The following is an 18,974-nucleotide window of genomic DNA, read 5'->3' as shown; positions in this document are numbered from 1 at the left end:
CATGTTGACGCAAGCAGGGGTTGGGTCCTCTATGTAAACAGAGTTGACAGCAATGTTCTTATGGGATAATCACATTGCAAAATCAAACGGAGAGCCATCAGGCATGCATGTCAGGTACTCGAGCTACTTCTGGCTGCTTTATTTCTTTTAATGAAAGTTAACACAGTATGCAGTTCCTGTTTGATTCATGGGAAGAGTTCAAGGGAAGAGTTGTTAGTGCAGCAGCGGTTCTGTGGTCTGGTGCCTTGTGTGTGAGTGAGGAGATTGTCCGAGCCGCGGTGGGAGTTTGATTTGTAATTGCAGGCGGTGAGGCGTGGCATCTAACAACTAATTAAAGTAAAGTGAATCAAATGGTCAACGTTTCTCAACTTACCGAGTTGGAAACATACTGGCTAAAAGAGCAGCAAAGCTAGTGAAAAACACAAGTCCTTTTCAGACAGAGGATCCAGCTTTTGTGGCTTAATCTACCTGTTACAAAGATGGTTTCTGGGCTTCGGCTAGGGGAACAGCAATGAGTAGAAAATAAGGATATAAAGGGAAATAAGTGTTTTCTCACAGGCTTCACTGTTAGCATTAATAACACTCCTTGGTTATGTAAACCTTGCTGCCACTGAATAAAGAGGGCCATGTCAACAGCCATGTGCCACAATAACAGACAAAATTATTATCTGAAATTTCATTAATAAAACAGTAACAGTAATTTCAATTTATTTCTTATCAGCCAAAAATATATCAACCAACAATATATTGTGCATCTCTTGTGAAAACATTAGAAGACGTTAGTTTATTTGTATCTTCCTTGGTCAAATGCTGATTATGGCTGCACACTCACACTGTAATGGGTGATGATGGTTTGAAAATGAAGCAATATGATGCAAGGTTAAAAATAAAAGTCAGTGATTGATCTGACATGAGAAGTGCACAGCACAGTTGATGTTTATTGAAAAACAAAATCTTCTTTTCTTTAAGTGACAATGAAGTTATTGCTGTGTTCTTATGCAGCCAGACCAAGACATGTTTGGTATCCTTCTCAGTTATCTGATCGTGTGTTGTACATTAATGTGATGACATTAACACAAAAATGTCCTATAAATACCTTTTAGGTCTGCACAATTAATCGCATTAAACACATTGTCCCGATTCACATGCAATCTCATTTCTAAATGACAACGATTCTGCCACACTTTCTTTAGGGACATCAGCTACATCAAAACAAGAGCTCCTGCTTGCTCCCTCAACAAACAACAATGTGCCATTACACCATTTGATGCAGATAAAGAAAATAAACCCAGTAAGAGCAAGTGAGAGATGCCAGCGAAAAGAAAATGCACAGAAAAATACCTGTTCAAAGGCTGCGTCAGTAAAACATGTCAAGGGACTGAAGTTGATTGTTTTTATGTTCAGTGTCAGATTCATGAAGCTGTTGTACTTAAAAACAATAGTATGCCTGTCCTGCATCTGACAACATCATATCTTTTGTTTTGTTTCCTTTTGTATCAGGTAAACAAGTGCGATAAACATTTATGTCTAAAAAGAAAAACATGAGAGAATCATGATCTCAAATCTGAGCTAGAAAACCCCGATTCTTGTTTTATCCGGAATCATGCAGCCCTCGTACCTTTTAGGCTTTTGCAGAAAAAGAGACACCGGTTTTCATTCAGACATGAAGTACCAGCACAATTATGAAAAACCCGGCTCTTTTCTGTGAAATACGCCAGACTCAAATGTGCTTTTCTTACTGTAAATATGCACAGCCTGCGTGCGTGCGTACATCTAAGCATGTGCACTATCTGCCCAAACACACACACACACACACACACACACACACACACACACACACACACACACACACACACACACACACACACACACACACACACACACACACACACACACACACACACACACACACACACACACACAAACAAGTGAACAAATATAACCCTCCAGCATCTTTTCACCTTCAAAGTCTGCGGGATCATGAAACATGCCACCCCATTCAATTTGTCTACTGTTGCTAGAGAGGACTCCTGCTGCGAGTGAGTGGGAGTAAGGTTTACTCTAAAAGACTGACAAGACAGCTGTACAAACACCTACACAATGATGCAAGGCTATAAACCAAAGTTCTCAGAGTTGCTATCTAAAAGCAACATCACCGTCTTACCTCTGAGTGACAATAAAAAAAAGACACCAGGATAAATGGAATTAGGTTTGATCCAACAATGTGTGCTTTACAGTGTGTGTTTCATCATGTTTCCTCTCATTGCAGCTGTATAATGAAACTTATTTTAGGGTAAGGATTTAAAAGGAAAACTCTTGCAGGGAAGTTGCATGAAGAGTTTCAGAGTTGTGCTGAGCCTTTGATGAGAGTCTGCTCAGTGTGAAAGCCCCGGTGTGAAAATAGGTTAAATTGTTTTCCAGCAGTTGATGAAATCATGTTTTAAGCATCAGTGAAATTGAGGCTTGTCATTCTGTGTTTGCCCCAGCCATCTGCTGAGGGAGGTGACATGAGCCTCTGAGGGTCTCTGTGAAACAGAGGAAGCAAGCAGGATTGAGGGGAATGGAGGACTTGTTTTAGACTGAAATGATTAGCATGCTCTGTTCCCAGGAAAGAAAATCACAATTCCCATATAAATACTCCATAAAAATTCTAGTTAGATATGATTGCCTCTGCTAGCATCGTTGTCTCTCCATGCAATATTTCCTTCCAGCGATGTACATCATATATCCTGTTTCATTGTTAGATTATCTGCTGAGGTGTATACGTACTTTGGGACCTTGGGGCTGGCTGATAACTCTGTACTTTTGTTTATTGACTTTTAGCTGCAACATATTGTAATGGCAGGATCTCGTTGTGTTACAGTGTCCTCCAAATAATGCTACAATGGGTAATAATGAAGTCTTCTAATTTTTAGCCCAGCGAGCAACATGGCTCTTAGGATGACAGTGCTGGCCTATGGGTCACTTACATAAGCTGTATATAAAAAAATACTTCTGCTTGCAAAAAGCGAGGCCAATGTGGAAGTGCCTTAAAGTGTAATATTAGAAACAGTCACCAGGGGCTGGCTCCAAAAAAATATTGTTCCAATCGACTCAGATTCAAAAAAACATTAACTTCTCGCTTACAAAGTCAATATATTCTTTCCAAAAGACATTATGGTCACATTAGCTGAATCAATTGCTTCTGATCAGTGTTCTGGTGGTTCTTCTGACACTAATTAAATCATTAATTAGATCATGTGGAAGTGCCTTAAAGTGTATTCTTCTGACAATAATTAAATCATTAATTAGATATTAGGCCTAAAACAGGTATGTTTTGGAGGTGTCACATCCACCTCTCACTCCTCCCCAGCTCCACCCTTTTGTTCGAATAAGGTCATTTCTGGCTCCAAAAACCAACATGCTGACGGCCAAAATACCAGACTAAAGGCTTCAAAACGGCAAGTCACAAACCAATGGGTGACATCACGGAGGGTTGCCGCATGGTCACTTATTGTAATATATTAACAAAGGGATTCCATTAATATTTGTGATGACATTTATGTCCCTGACTGTGTCACCAAGAGGCTAACAGTTTTGGTTGCAGTTAAACATCTCATCAACCATTGAAAGCAAGTACTTTTGAAAAGTAAGAAAGACAGACACAACATCAGAACCGTCGGTGGCACTCGCAGATAAACTTTATTTTGACCTCTGCCTAACTATTTCCATATCCATCCATTCATGATTGCATAGGCATTTATCTTATCTATCTAGATGGGGATGGATTCCCTTGGATTTATCTATGGTCCCTGTATTGCATACTGTGTTTATAGGTTACCCGGGGCCCCTGGAGTGTGAAAAGCCCACTCTGTGTCAGATACGGAAGCTGTGCTGTATACATGATCTCATTATGCAAGTCTAAGTGGCCCTGAAACAGCATGTACATTTTAACCCGATTTGATTGATTGCTCTCATGATACGGTAATAATAGCCTGAGGCCTTGTAAGGGGTGCAATCTTCTCCTGCTCTCATCACTTCTTCTCCCCATTTCGATGACAGGTTTTCTCTCTTTCTCCACCCTTGATATGAAACGCGAGACAGTTATTGTGTGCCTTCTCTTATGTAAATCCTGTCATTAGAAAATGGAAGAAATTTGTCAGTCACGAAGGCATTTGTTATTATGAGCAATGGTGTCATCCTGCGATGGCTATAATGATTATATTCCATGCGAATAATTTTAGAATTTGTGTACGTAGAATAAGCCTGCAGAGATGCAGTTTGAGGCATCTACACATATACAAGAGCTGATTTGAATAAAGGATGGTTTGTTTATTCAGTGGTGACATTTGACTACACTCCATAAACTGGGAGACCTATGCAAATCTACATTGTTTGGGTGAGTGGATATGTGTCGAGAAGGCAGCTTTACTCCATGCCGGAGAGTCGTTAGGAGCCGGAGTAATTGACAGAACAATGATGAGTGAAGATTGAACAGGAAAGGAGCTCGATATTCAGTCCTCCTCAGTTCACGGGGAGAGGTCATAGGGCCTTGTGCTGTTCTTTCTGATTGCGCTGAGCTGAGCTCACATGGCGAATGAACACACAATCAATGGGCAGACCAAGCAGGAGCAGTGTGAATGCATTTATAACCCGAGTTAAATCAAAGGCCCCTTCAGTGCGACCTGATTCCAATGCAGGAACTTTCCATGCATGGATGTTAATGACCTGCCCTGCTGAGGGTATCTGTTTGTGTGTGTGCACGTATGGATTTATTTATGTGTATTTGATCAAGTGGGATATTTAAGAATGGACAACCATCACTTTGGGCCTTGAAGAGTGTGACGCTTTTCTTTAGTTCTGTGTTGTAATTTGTTCAATTAAAACGGGTTCAAAACGCTTTACTGTAGCAGGAAAGGTGGAAAGGTTTTGACAGAGTGTGTGCATGTGGGAGGCAGAGATGAAAAAAAAAAAACGCAGTTTAAGAAAGAGATGAGATGCATTTACGTTTGGGGGTGCATCAGTGTCTGTGCATGTATTTTGCTGCATGTCCTTGAATGTGTGACTGAATGGTCTTTTGAAAACACAATGTTGCAGATGATGGATAGCAGAGACAAAGCAATTATCCTCCCAGGTGGTCTAATTTGTATGTTTGTGACCTGCTGTTTCCTTCAATTGGCTTATCACAGGTGCAGGGAGCATACAATTTGGTATGGAAAATATTTGAATGCATGCTGTAATCCTTTTAAGCAATCATTCAGACATCTTATTTTCCTGCGTTTACCTGTAGAGCCGCTAATGCATCGGTGAAATGCTCTCTTCTTGCTGCTTCCCCTAATATTAAGAAAGGATTTCTGGCGCAGCCCAAGCCAGGCATCTATGCAATTGTTAGATGTCTCCACATTATTGATCGCATGTAATTTAATTTGCATGAGTGGCATGTGAGTCCTTCTCATGCTGTAATCATAAAGGCTCCGTAAAGGAAACGGCCTCCCAAGTCTAATATGATAAAAACAAAAAACACAAGTCTAAATTATTCCTTCCAACCTGCCATCATTAATGGAAATCAACATGACATAATGCCACAAATGAAATATAATTAATTGAATCTCAGGGGAATGATTTATACCACAACCTCCTACTCAAAGATTCACTCTGCCTTCTCCATCTAACCTTCTCCATTAACTGCTCGAGACATGAATTAGATATACTGTGGATCCTATGATATCCTTGAACTACACGTTATCCGTGAACCAGTGCATCTGCCTGTGTGAAGTAAAACCTCCTTGATTGAGCCTTCTGGGAGTTTTGAGTCAAGCCTCGCCTCGGTGGTTAATCCAGGTAATGCAGCCAAAGACAGTGATGCATGAGATCTGATGGAAACCCGACTGGAGGTTAACGTCGTAGGTTATTGATCATGTCTGTTGTGTTTGGGGTACGCCTTTTTTTTAAATGGTCTTTCAATGTCGTCAAGAAAATGAGTTAGAGACCCACAATCAGATAGGCATGCCTCGCTGTAATTGGAGTCCAAAATATCCCATGTGTTAAAATTAAGGAGACTTGTACCGAAATGTTTTTTTTAAATGAGCTTCTCTTGTTTCAGTTGTTGGAGTATGTATTTAGGAACGGAGAATATATCTAATTTAGGGCTGCACGGTGGTTAGTATTGTCGCCTCACAGCAAAAAAGGTTCCGGGTTCGAATCCGGTCCTGGGCTTTTCTGTGCGGAGTTTGCATGTTCTCCCTGTGCTTGCGTGGGTTCTCTCCGGGTTCTCCGGCTTCCTCCCATCATCCAAAAACATGCACCTCAGGTCAGGTTACCTGGCGCCACGCTAGTGGCAGCCTGTTGCAGCAGCTCCCCCCCTGAGAGCCCCCCCGCTGTAGCGAAGAAATTTCCCCTCGGGGATTAACAGAGTGAAATAAAAAAATTTAAAAAAAATTAATGTTGTCTTTTCCCTCATCCTAACAAAGCCCTGTAGTTACTCAATCTGACTTATCAGCAACCAAAGCCAGCGCTGGTGGGGAGTAGCCCACAGACAAGCTGGAGATTGGCCATGGAGTCTGGCGGTGTTTGATAAGGCAGGCCTATTGGCCTTGGGACCCTAGGCTCAGACCCTCTGATCCACTTCATCTTCTAATAAATCATCAGCTGAATCCTTGGCCCCTGTTAATGCTTTAGAGCTCTCTTTGAGGTGCTGCAAGAAGTTGTCCTGGGATTTCCAGCACACGGCCCTTCTTTAACTACTTAAACATACTGAGTAAAGTGACTGGAAACTGGAAAGATTAAACAAAAAGCATTGAACAAAAAGAGCCTGACTGACATATTTGCAGATATTGGCCGCTCAGTGATATATCAGTATAGGCCAACATATATGCCAATATGAGCATTCTTGACAGAACAGAAAGATAATAGGGGTACATTGGAAATTGTTCTATAGAAGAAAAAAAGAAGTTATTTATAATTATTGAATTCCTGGAAAGGTTATTTGTTTTAGTGCACCGATGTCAGTGTGGACAATAAACCGTAAAATATCCTGCCTCCACTCCATAGTTTTGTCACAAATGTCAAAAGTGTTTGAGGAATCATTGTAAAAAAAATGTTTTATTTGTACTGTATATATCAGCATTAGCCTGAAAAATCTATTTTTTAGCCAGGCTCCATTGATAACATTGTTTTATTCATATATCATAAAAGGTAGAAAAATGTTATGTATTCACCAGGGTGTGGAAGAAGTTCAGAGAAATCACAAGACAAAAACCTTGGAAAGTTGTTTGCTTAACTGTTTTCTTAACACCGCATGAAACAGAAGATAAAGTCAGAGTCTGTAGTATATGTGTCTCCTCTCATCAAATCCCTCTCTCATCCAGTGGGTGGGGAAGAGAGGGTTCTGGTTACTTGACAGATTAATGAGGTAAGGGAGCAGAAGTAAGGGTCCAGGTCAGCACAGGGCCATTGTGGGGTCGGCATTCTTATTAACCCTGACCACAAACACCAATTCAACAAACCAAAGCAGAGAGCGGTTTGTTTGTTTGTTTAGGTTTGTGTTGGGGTGTGCACATGCGTGCAGGTTTGTTGCTTGTGTTTACATGTATTTGTACCTCAGTGTGGTGTGTGTGTGTGTGTGTGTGTGTGTGTGTGTGTGTGTGTGTGTGTGTGTGTGTGTGTGTGTGTGTGTGTGTGTGTGTGTGTGTGTGTGTGTGTGTGTGTGTGTGTGTGTGTGTGTGTGTGTGTGTGTGCGCGAAAGAGAGAGAGAGATTTGTGGCCAGGAATCCTGCAGGTGTCACTGATGAAACTGGACTGGTTCAAGGTCACATACGTAATATTGAAAACCCTGTGTTGCATAGATGATGCCTGCAAAACCCTGAAGATGTAAACAAAATTTCCACTCTGGTACATTTTAATGGCACAGCAATACAAACCAAGCTGTCCAATGTGTGGCTCACTATCACTGAAAGTTGATTAAACCATTTCAGAAAATTAAGAGCAAAAGCACAGAATCGTGGACGATCTGCTGCTGTCATATTGATTGAAAGTCCAACATGGTGAAAAAGTAAAACGAAGCATGAGCTAATGAAGTCTAACCTGTCAACATCATAAATAGCCCACAATATAATAGTATGAATACTATTCTGAATCAAACACAGACAGAAGTTTAATAGTAAACAAGAGGGCTGCTATAACATCTGGTTCTAGAGCAGGGGCACAATATACTCCACTTTGTGTTTTGATTCAGGCTACCCTAAAACATTTTAACACAATTTACTGAAGTCTCATGAAACATATATATATATATATATTTTTTTTTTTACCATGTTTCACAAACAAAACCTGTGAATCATTGTAATTTTTACAGCACCGTACGCTACACTAGAATACCTACTAGTACCTATGTAAACCTCATGTTACATATGCTGCCACACAACGCTGATGAAAATAACAGTTCCTCAGAGCACAACTCCCCACAACCAAGTCATCTGATGATTAACAGAACGCTTATTACATTACCATGTAACTAGCATTGATTTATTAAGACTCATCATTCTGGTGTCATATTGGCTATCTTACTTGTTCATTAATTCCCTCCACATTGTGCACTCCATGTAATGTGTTATGCATGTTGAACGTGTATATTTAAACTACATGGAGAGCAGTGACATTACCCATGTTTTTATAAAGATTATTCTGGGATATATAGTGCAGGACCAAATACACAATGCTGATTACCACCAGATAAATCTCTCATTTAAATGTGGTGTCTGGTGAGACATCCCTGTGCTGGCTTGATGTATGCATACCAGGCATGCTCTATCTATGGGCAGCACCATAGAATTATGCCGCTCAGCTTGTAATTAAAGGTATGATAATGATAACTTGAATGGGGATAAAGTAATTCAACCATGCACCTCTTTCTAGACTTTCCAAATGTTATCGGATCGAATAGATTCTGAAAAGAGAAACGAGTCATTTCTCAGGAGGTGTGACACTCAAAACAAGTCATCCAATATAACACCTGTGACAGAGCCAGTTTAGCGTGTTGGAAGCACGTGTTGACAGAGATTTTGTAATTACTCTCAATGGGAGAAGAGGAGACAAACCTCTGCATGGTGAATTTGTGCTAACTGCATTTTGCCAGTTCCAGACAGAAACTAGACTAGACTGGTAGGGCTGAGACAATCAAGCATCGTGTCTCCTGAGTGTAGTAATACATTAAGAGGCCCATCAAGAAATGCAATCAGACTCCCAAACGTGCAAAATTTTTTGACATATTTTTGCCAGATTCCACAACACCTTCAACACAGTAATTGTCATATTCAGGCCACAAGAGGAACGACATTTGATTGGCTCTACTGCCATTCAGCTATTCTTGTTTCCCATATCAGCCTGTGTTTGTCATATTTGGCCCATGGCTGCACTTTTATTTGAAAATCCTGCATTGCAAATGCAAAGTAAATGCAGTGGTGAGACCCTGTCAAACTACATATTGTAGTCTCTAATTTAAAATGATCCCAAAGGCTTTCCAAAGTCAGGAGTTATATTGACTCTGCAAAACTATCGAAATGGAAATGTTGGTGCAGGACTCCCACCGGAACATGTCAGTCAAGCTCTTTACACTTTAGCATCCCGTGGCTAGTGCTTAGTTCATGTTCCTTCAAGTAGGCCCCAGCCACACCAGTTTTGTGGTACATTTGCATCTCTAATAGAGTTTAAAGTTGCACGTCTCTTAGGGCATGCCTGAAAGAAGTCCAGTGAAGCTGTTCATCTATTCAAAACAAGCATTCTGCTCAGATCCCATGGACAAATACCATTGTCTAGTTTTTTTTTCAGCTTTCAAATGATGTTTGGCTACCTGATGTTACAACCACATATATCTACTGAAGTCCTTATAAGAGAAGAAGAGGAAAGACAAGTGAAATGGGGAGGGCACCTGTGATTACATGGTAGATTTCCTCTGTTCTCACATCGTTACGGCACGTTAAGAGATAGTGACTCAAAACAAGAAAGAAGAAGAGGGTCTGTATGAAGTGAGGGGAGTGGTGAGTCAAAATCGAAACAGCAAGATGAGACGCCAGAAATCCAAAAGACAACTCAGCAAATGTGATGCCTCGCGGGCCACAAAACACAAAGCCTAAAATCATGCACATCATGAGATTTAACAGCAGCACGCAGAAACCGAGGCAAATAATGGAAAGGACAACTTAATCTAATTCCTACAATCTGTGTGTATGTGTGAGTAACAAGGGAAAGAAGAAGTGTCATTTCTGGTGGAGAGTTTAAACTCCAAGGGGGAGATTAGCCAGTCACACTGAGTTGATCTTATTGTCCAGGATAAGAGGATGAGCATCATAGCCCTCTGGAGAATTTTGCTAGCATTCCTACAGCTCACAAAAATCAATAAGGGGATAGAAGATCATGTTTATACACTGAATGATTGTGTTGTATTGTATTCACTGTCTTAAGCATGGCTTAGAACCAACAGCTGGTCCTTGAGAGCAGTTTAAAAGGTGATGATAGCACTGAGTGGCTTTCAGACGGACACCGTGTGGCCTCTCTCTGCCCTGATTGTCAAGGAATTCACTCCTTTGAAAAATTACAGAGCCAGATAGAATGAAAAGAAAAGCGTTTATTAAAATTTACCTCACATCAGCACTTTGCTTTTGCCTCACCCTCCCCCACAAATTCTTTAATCTTGTGCGACACTGCAGCTGACATATAGGTAAAAAAAAAAAAAAAAGTCTTTAGAGGCTGCATTTATTTGCAGTTTTCTGAGTTTCAAAGCTTTTTTGTATGATAAAAATGATCTGTGCGAACATTAAGGAATGTCATATTTGACCACTGACACCGACGGGTTTTGCTAAAACCATTTTCTATAATTTGCTGTGCCTCATACATTCCAGTGCCACTGTAAATACCAACCGGATATGTAAATACCACATTTTATTATTATACTGCAAATCTAGGAGTGCAGCGGTTGAATGGATAAGTGTACAACTTAGTGTAGAGTTCCCCGTGTGTTAGGTTTGGGCTACCAAAAACATGGGTAAATAAGGAAAAGGGTAAATTTCCCATCTTGGGCTTTCAATAAGCATAGACTTTAATTAAAGTAATTAAAGATAGTGGCTCGTTCATTACTCCCAACTGACTGACATCACACAGGTGGCACTGTTTGGATCTCTGGGAAGTGAAGCTGCAATTATCGCTTATCGCCGTAGGTTCCACCAAAGAGAACAAAACAGAGATCTTCAAGATTGTAACTTTAAAAATAAATGCTAATGTCAAGATGTTACCAAGCTAACATTCTTCAATTACCAGTGCAGACAAAGTACAGGCTACTGCTTGACATGACATTAGTCTGGACATAAGAGGAAACTTGGACCTTGTCGTGGCATTAAAACAAGTTAGAGAATCATCGATGGACGATGAGTGTCTGTATGAAATGACATACAAAAAGCGATCAAGCGGTTGTTGTGATGTTTCACTGCAGACAAAACCGGTAGACAAACAGGGCAACAGACAGACATTGTTATCCATTCTGCAACAAAGGCAGGAGTTGCCAAATATCACTGAAATGACATGAAATGTACTGACACTGAATATTTGGTTCCAGAAACAGCCAATCAAAATGTCCATGTCTGTTATTAAATAAAAAACATAAATGTAAGCCAGGCAACATGCTATTTAGGTACATAATAGAGTTTTTACTAGACAGGTTTTTCTGTTAAATGCATCATTGTTTGATGGGAAAGGTTTTCTCTTTGAAGTTTACATTTTGATGAGACAGTTAAAAACGTCCCCGACATGTTTTTAAATTAAATTCACATACACGTTCAGGTAAAGCCTGGTATTTGTATTGTTTTAAAAATAGTACATTGTAAGGGGAAAAAAAATTTAAAAAATCTGAATGCTTCTTTTAAGAAAAGATCTCCTTTGACAGTGTGGGTAATTTAAATACATATGATGTTAGTAATGAATTAAAAACAAATAAACAAAAAACCTTTCTGGTTATTTTTAGACTTGCATCCATCTCTTAAAAGATGAGATCACTGTCAGGTTGTTGCACCATGTTAATATCTCCAATTTTCCAGGACATGCCTGTTTCCCTGGGCTGCATTTTAGGCTCTGATTGGCTTTTGTTACGATATGCTGCAGAGTGGAGGCACTGCCTTTTGATTGGTTGATGCGTGGACCCACATCTGTTTCATGGGGGAGGCTCGAATCCCCTCATTTCACACACCGTTTGAGAGAAATATGGGGGAAAATATGGCAAGTAAAACGAAAGAAAAATAGACCAGCAGGCATTTGAGAAAGGCAAGATTGGTTAAGAAAAGGGAGAGGGGGGACAGGAGGATGGGGAACAGGTAGAGGAGGAGAGGGAAAAACAGAGGTCAGGGAAGGAATGTGCATGAGAGACAGCAACACAACTAAATGGAGAGGGGTTATTTCAGAAAAATATCGAAAAAGAGACAGACCAAAAAGGCAATTTGGGAGAAGAACTGCACTGTTTCGCTTTCATTTTTTTTTACCCTCTGCCCCGCCAAATCTTCCCATACTCCGCAGGCCTACTGTGAAGGCAAACTAATCTGTCCTGACAGGGACAGGGGCCGACATCGAGGGTTTGATAGATCCTGGGGGAAATCTCCTGCATACATAAATTGGTTATTCTGCGTTTCATCTGCCTCTTGACATGGTTTCATTTTATGATCTCTTTCATTACCTGTCTGTCATATGTCAATGTTTATCACTCCATAAACACATCCATTCCAGATGAAACAGGGTTCTCTATGTAAACCCACCAGTTCTCCAGACACCACAAGGTTAGCATCATAGAGCAAGTGTTTTATGAGCACGAAATATTTATAACTAAAAATTGTGATGTGGTTCGCTGAGCTGTCTTTTGGGAGGAATTGTGGCATTTTGTTTCTCACTGAATTAATAAAAATGACTCGCATAAAATTTGGAGCTATTTTTTTTTTTTTATCTATGCCTCGTTCTCCATGTCTGTTTCCTTTTCTTTGTCAGTCTCTGCTCTTTGTCACTCCTTCAGACCTCAGCAGGGCATATTCTGGCCCTGCTGGCTCAATAACTCGCCTGTAACAACTATCTCCAAACTATAACGACTATATCCATTCATTTCAATAAGATCTCATTTGCACCATCGGAGAGACGAGACAGACATTAGACCTGAGATACTGAAACTCATTAGAGCAGAGACTGAACTCCCTTGGGATGCACACACGCACACAAATTCTGGTTTCTGCCACACCGGATCCTGATTTATTAATCTTAATAGTCTAATAACCCCAAACTACACCAAGCTAGTGTCTACTATTAATGTGCAGTGACCTTTATAACTTCACCGGGGTAAAAGGTAGATGGAGCTCCTTGTTGAAACCAGGTTATATTCACTGGAGATATTTTCTGATTTCTCTTGAGGTCTTCAAACCAATTAAAATCAAAATGTGTTTCTGTCTGGAGACACATCCAATACAGAGAATCCTCAGCTGTACAGCTGCAGAGTAGTTGAGCTACAAATAATTAAAAACAGCTGGAAAAGCAAATAATTTGTGTCTCCACACACATGACACACGGAAAACAAGAACAAAATTGTTACATTACATTTTAGCCATAATGTGGGTTGCATTAAAAGGTACAGTTCAACATACTATTTCAACATACTACGTACTATCTGTCCTCTGTCCGAAGCTTAAAAATAATCCTACTAGCACCTCTACAACACTTTTCCCCTCCATTGTTTCATCTGGTTTTACAGTCATTAACAAGCTGGAATTATTTTTCTCTTGCCGCTGTGACTTCCTGGACCTTGTCACTATGAGGTCGCCAGACAACCAGCAGAGATAACAGGAAGTCACCGCACCCCTGCTGGTCATTGCCAAGAAATAGCTCGAGCACCTGACTCCATGTAAAATATGTAATTTTCTCATTTCGTTTCAGTACACGGAATTCTCAAAATGCCGTCCCTTTAATGTTGATGGATATTAAATTAGTTTAAAATAAACTAATAAAGTACGTAAGCTCATATAAAAGGACCATGTAACCCATCTAATATGAATAAACAGCCAACAGAATGCAGCAGTCACTTTTCTGAGACTCCTTTTGCACACACAAAATCTATGACAAAATCTCCCCAAATTCTTTGAATATGTTAAAATGAGAGTGTGAAGAACTTCTGGCTTCTTGTCAGAGTTTAGATTTGTATTTTGAATTTAAAAAATATTTAGTTAATACAGTAAAGACCAAAGCAGGAGGTGGGTCTTTATGCAGGCACAGATGGACAGCAGGAGTTGCCCAACCTGCGTCTTCACACCTGCTTTTTTTTAATTACTGCAGGTCTCATATGTCAGGATTTAATTATGGCCAACACAACTGTCTAATGTTGTCCATAGAATTTCTCCATCTGTTAATGTTTCCCTGTTGCCAACAGGTCTATCATATCCTTCCTGGAATGCATTTTCATGCAGATGTCTTGTTCTGACCGACAGTCACCACAAAAACACAGGAAATCAGGTGTGCTGGGTCACAAATACAAAATTCCCCTTTTCAGTACATAAAACAAACAAAATCTCATTAGCTAAAAAAATCATCATTGAAATCTAACCCAAGCCTATGTGCTAGTGAGAGCCAACTAAACCTACCAATAGGTTCAGGAGGATGTTATCAATCTTTTATTTCACTGAACAGAACTGGACCAGACGCTATTGTGACCTCTAGTGGCCTCGGCAGGATGTCAGGTGACATCGTATTAAGAGTGACCAAGTCCATTTATGGAGGAGGTTGGGGATGGTTGGGTGGTTCAAACCAGGTGGCAACCAACAGCGACGTTACCCACTGGTTTTTGAACTGCCGCTATGAAGCCTTGAGTTCAGATTTTGGCCATCACCATCTTGCTGGCCAGAAGTGACCATATTTTACTGAGCTGGGGAGGAGCGAGTGGGACTCTGAGCCCGAGGATACTACGCTCGCCCACAGCGGAAACCTGACTGCACCACAGGCCTGTCAATCAAATAGACACACCCACAAAAATATGGCTTTTTTGAGGCCTATTTTCTAATCTATGATGGAATTATTTTCAGATGGATCACCAGAAAACGAATAACAAGGAGTGACATTGAACGAAATTAAATCCACTTTTATATGCAGTCTGGTTCAAACACAGAACTTTCACCCAATTCATGTCCAATTGAAAACAAAAGTCAGCATTGACTTATCTTGAGTTACGTCCGTTAGTTAACGTATATCACTTTCATAATTAATAAATGTACTCTATTTAAGCCAAACCATGACCTTTTCCTAAGCAAGTAGTTTTGTGCTGAAAGCTACTCAAACTGCGATCATGTCACATCTGTAACTACATGTTTGTTATTGATGCAAAGATGACACAAATCCAGTAAGCCTGTCACAATTACTGCCCAACTGTCAAATACTGTATTTTGTTGATAACAGCCTACTGAACGTACAAGTTGGTTTAGTATGCCCCTATCAGTCCATATGTTTGGGAAAGAAGTGTGATGATAACTGCCTTATCAATCGTATAATAGAGGGTTTTTTTTTTCCAGCATGTCCTCCCACTCGCTAAAAAACCTAGCTGGTTACGTTGGTCTTAAAGTAAATCCTGTTTTCTCCTGTCTCACATAATGGATAGAAATATGTGCACTTTTATCTGAATGGAACCGTTTTATGTATTAATCTAATGCATCCAAACACAAACTCTCCTCCTATTGCTGGACTGGCTGTCAATTCACTGTGTTGAAATAGATTCAGGTCTTTGATGTATCATTGTTGTCAGTGCTAACCAAATCACTGCTGCGCATGAAAAGAACCCCTCTGGGTCTCCAAAACAGACAGCAGACTTTTCTTTCACTACCTTTCTTCGAGCCAGATATCCACAGAGGTGTTAAGAGTGAAAAGAGAAAAACATGACTGCATTTTTTAACAGGGCTTTTGTGTTCCTTAGCTCCACTTTTATTTTCCTGTTTTTGAACAAAAGGAATTTCATTCTTGTCATTTTTTTCCCCCCTGTTATGCTGCGTCTTTTTCCTCACAGCCCCTGTGCTGGTACAAGGATGTGTTTGAAATGTATCTTGCAGAATAGAGAGAGTGCGCAATTTTTTTTTCTTTTTTGAGTGGATTCTTTCACCTTGTTCTGTTTGTGCTTTTACCTCCAACAATAGGATTGACAAATGGAGATACCTCCTCAAAATGACATGACCGATTTTCCACCTCATTTCATCACAACAAACCTGAAATGATACCGGGGCATTGTCACTATTCGCTTTTGTAGTGCCACAGACAGTTCTGTGATCCCAGCAGACATTTTGCTTTTATATGAGCCCTTCTCACCCGGTTTCCCGGCTTTGTTTTTTTTTGGTTTCTGTCTCCGAGTCCAGCTCTTGCTCTGATCCCCATCCATGACTTGGGGCAGGGGAAGTGATAGTTGCCAGCGAGTGTATTAAATTGTATGGTAATCGCAGTGAGAAAAGGGCACACAGTGCAGTTATGTTTCTAATGAGACACAGAGAAGCAGCCTGACCTCTCCAGCTGGTGCGCTGCAGACATTCATCATCCCAAACACATGCTGGATGAAGGGATGAGAGGGGAGAGAGAGTGCACTGCCCTCTATTGAGAGCAACATCACACTGCGGGTCATCGTGAGGAAAAGGAGAGGGGCTATGGTGAGGAAAAAAGATTACAAAAAGACACAGTAATACAGACAACACAGAGAGACAGATTGAATAGGGAGCGAAGGGGAGCTGTATTGTACTGTTCAGCACTAAAGCGCTGATTGTTTGCCGCTTCATTGTAAAGCAAAGCTGTCTGTTGCAGATAATTGATTCGGCTGTAATTGTACACCATAAGCGTAAATAACATAATCACTGCCGTCACTACCCCTGAGCCCAGCGTGTTGTCAGGCAGTAGAGCATCCTGTGGCTCCATAGCACACATTTTTCTGTCTTGGAAGGAAAAGGAAAAGAGTGATGGATGGCCTTCCTTGAGCTCTAGCAAGTGACTGATACTCACAGTCCACAGCCATAAAACCCCAAAGTTGGGATTTCCAACAAATCTGTTAATATGTGGAACCCAAACAGCAGTACAATCGACAGTATGGGTTACGTGAGATGTTTGCTCTCAGCAGTTCCTCTGTTTTGCTTTTGATGTTTGATTTTAAAAGGAAATGGATTTCAAAGGACAAAAAAATGCGCCTCGAAATTGCTAAACTGCAGCCTACATTAAAGCACGATTTCAAAAGTAAAAAACTTTTTTTGTTGGTTATATCATCACAAATAATTTTGCGGTAATATTTGATTTTATAAATCCCCTGACAGCTTTTGTAATCTGGTAATTTTCCAGTGGCAAAAATCCAAACTCAACAACGTTGAAAAAGAACAAAAGTGAAGTGGAGACAGTTGGGAAAGATGCAATAGAGAGGGAGGGTGATGAAAGTGTGGGAGAAATGTCTTTTTTGCCGAAAGATGGATGTAATGTCTTAATTTCACACTGACAAATTGCCAATGGTAAATGATCAGGCTGGAATGATGATATAATTTTCTTTTAAGTATTTGCCCTCAAAAGACCAACACCAACAAGGCATCAGTTCAACTCTCTTACTTTCCTACCTGTCAGTCCTACCCGTAGCACTTAGCCCAGCGTCTACTTGCTCCCCCCAAAGATGTAAATCTTTAAAAAGAGGTCGCATGTTTTCTTTTTTTCAAAGTCTCAGTAGTTTCTTAAAACAGCAAGGCACTGTTGTTGGTTGTAAATCTTATTTAATCATTAGTACATGTTGCATTAATCAGGGACTATTTTCAGCTGTGGATTCATACACATTTGGTTTCCTAATGAGTATCCAGAGCAGAAGGACAGTGTATGTGGCTTCAACTAATAATAAGCTACAGTGCCTTTGTATATCAGAGTGAAGAAATATGTAACCCAACTGACAATTTGTCTCATTCAGGCAATTTTGATCATTTTTCAACAACAATTCAGCTCCATGGCTCCGAGGAATAAGCTGCATGTTGGCATGAAGTCACTATTTGTCTTTATGTATATATTATTTTGGAAAAGAAGTGTGCAGGCATATGTTATGGGAAAAAAAAAATCTAAGATTTTCAGCAGCACCCATAATGTCACAACGAACTACCACCATCTGTGCAATGCTGCACTGCAGGATACCAGTAACATTCCTCTGTGCTCCAAACAGAATTGCATCTCAACAGCACTCAGCGAGAGCCAGATTCACACGAGTACTCACCAGTGATCACCCCATGGCAAAGCTCCTCAGTGGCTATTTGGAAACATTTAGTATAATTCAGAACATCACCCAACGAAACTGGAAAGCTTTTCTGCCTGACCTAGAATTGCTATTCCGGCTGTTTTCATCCACACCGATTTTCAGCCTACAAAACTGTTTTCCCTTACACATTTTCTTACCAGAGTGGATCCCTAAATCTGCACTTTGAAGTCAGGATAGTGTCTGAAGTGCGAACATAAGGGGGAGTTGTGGGAGATTTAAATGCAGGCTCGGCCAAAATATGTTCAAGGAAAACCTTGGATCTTACATCCCTACTCCCCCTCCTCCTGCTCAATTTGGGCTCTCTCCAGCCTTGTTTTAATTGTGCAACACCCAACAACATACTGTTTAGGGATATAAATATAAAGAGGACAGCATACATTCAAAATAGCTTTTATGCTAACAAATTTTTCATTTTTCACATTGCCTCTTTACTCTCTGAAATTATAAAAGTGTCTTTGAATTGCTTTTAACTGTTTTCACAGTAAACATCTGAATGTTTACGTCTGTGAGCCACTTCCAGATCCCAAAGTGCCAATTGTACTTTTTTTTTAAGACAGTGTGTACTGTTAATCTGTGTCTGGTTGTTGGAAAAGGAGTAGCATTGAGTTGTATTAAAGAACACCTGAGGGAGAGGCAGCAGCTTGATCAAACCATTCAGCACTCTGCAAATCAAATGAGTTTGCAGGAT

The 18,974-nt window shown here is 40.3% G+C and overlaps 1 protein-coding gene across 1 annotated transcript in view; it reads left to right on the top strand.

Annotated features, from left to right (window-relative positions):
- The window catches only part of LOC138624012 (transmembrane protein 132C-like), a 143,120-nt gene that overhangs the window by 88,172 nt on the left and 35,974 nt on the right, over positions 1-18,974 (top strand). The gene's annotated exons all lie outside the window — the stretch shown is intronic.

Source organism: Brachyistius frenatus, unplaced genomic scaffold (genome assembly GCF_029030835.1).
Source record: "Brachyistius frenatus isolate BFR_SWC_R1_liver_20210118 unplaced genomic scaffold, ASM2903083v1 Contig_3, whole genome shotgun sequence".
NCBI lineage: Eukaryota > Metazoa > Chordata > Actinopteri > Embiotocidae > Brachyistius > Brachyistius frenatus.
This window is presented reverse-complemented; position numbering and strand designations above follow the sequence as displayed.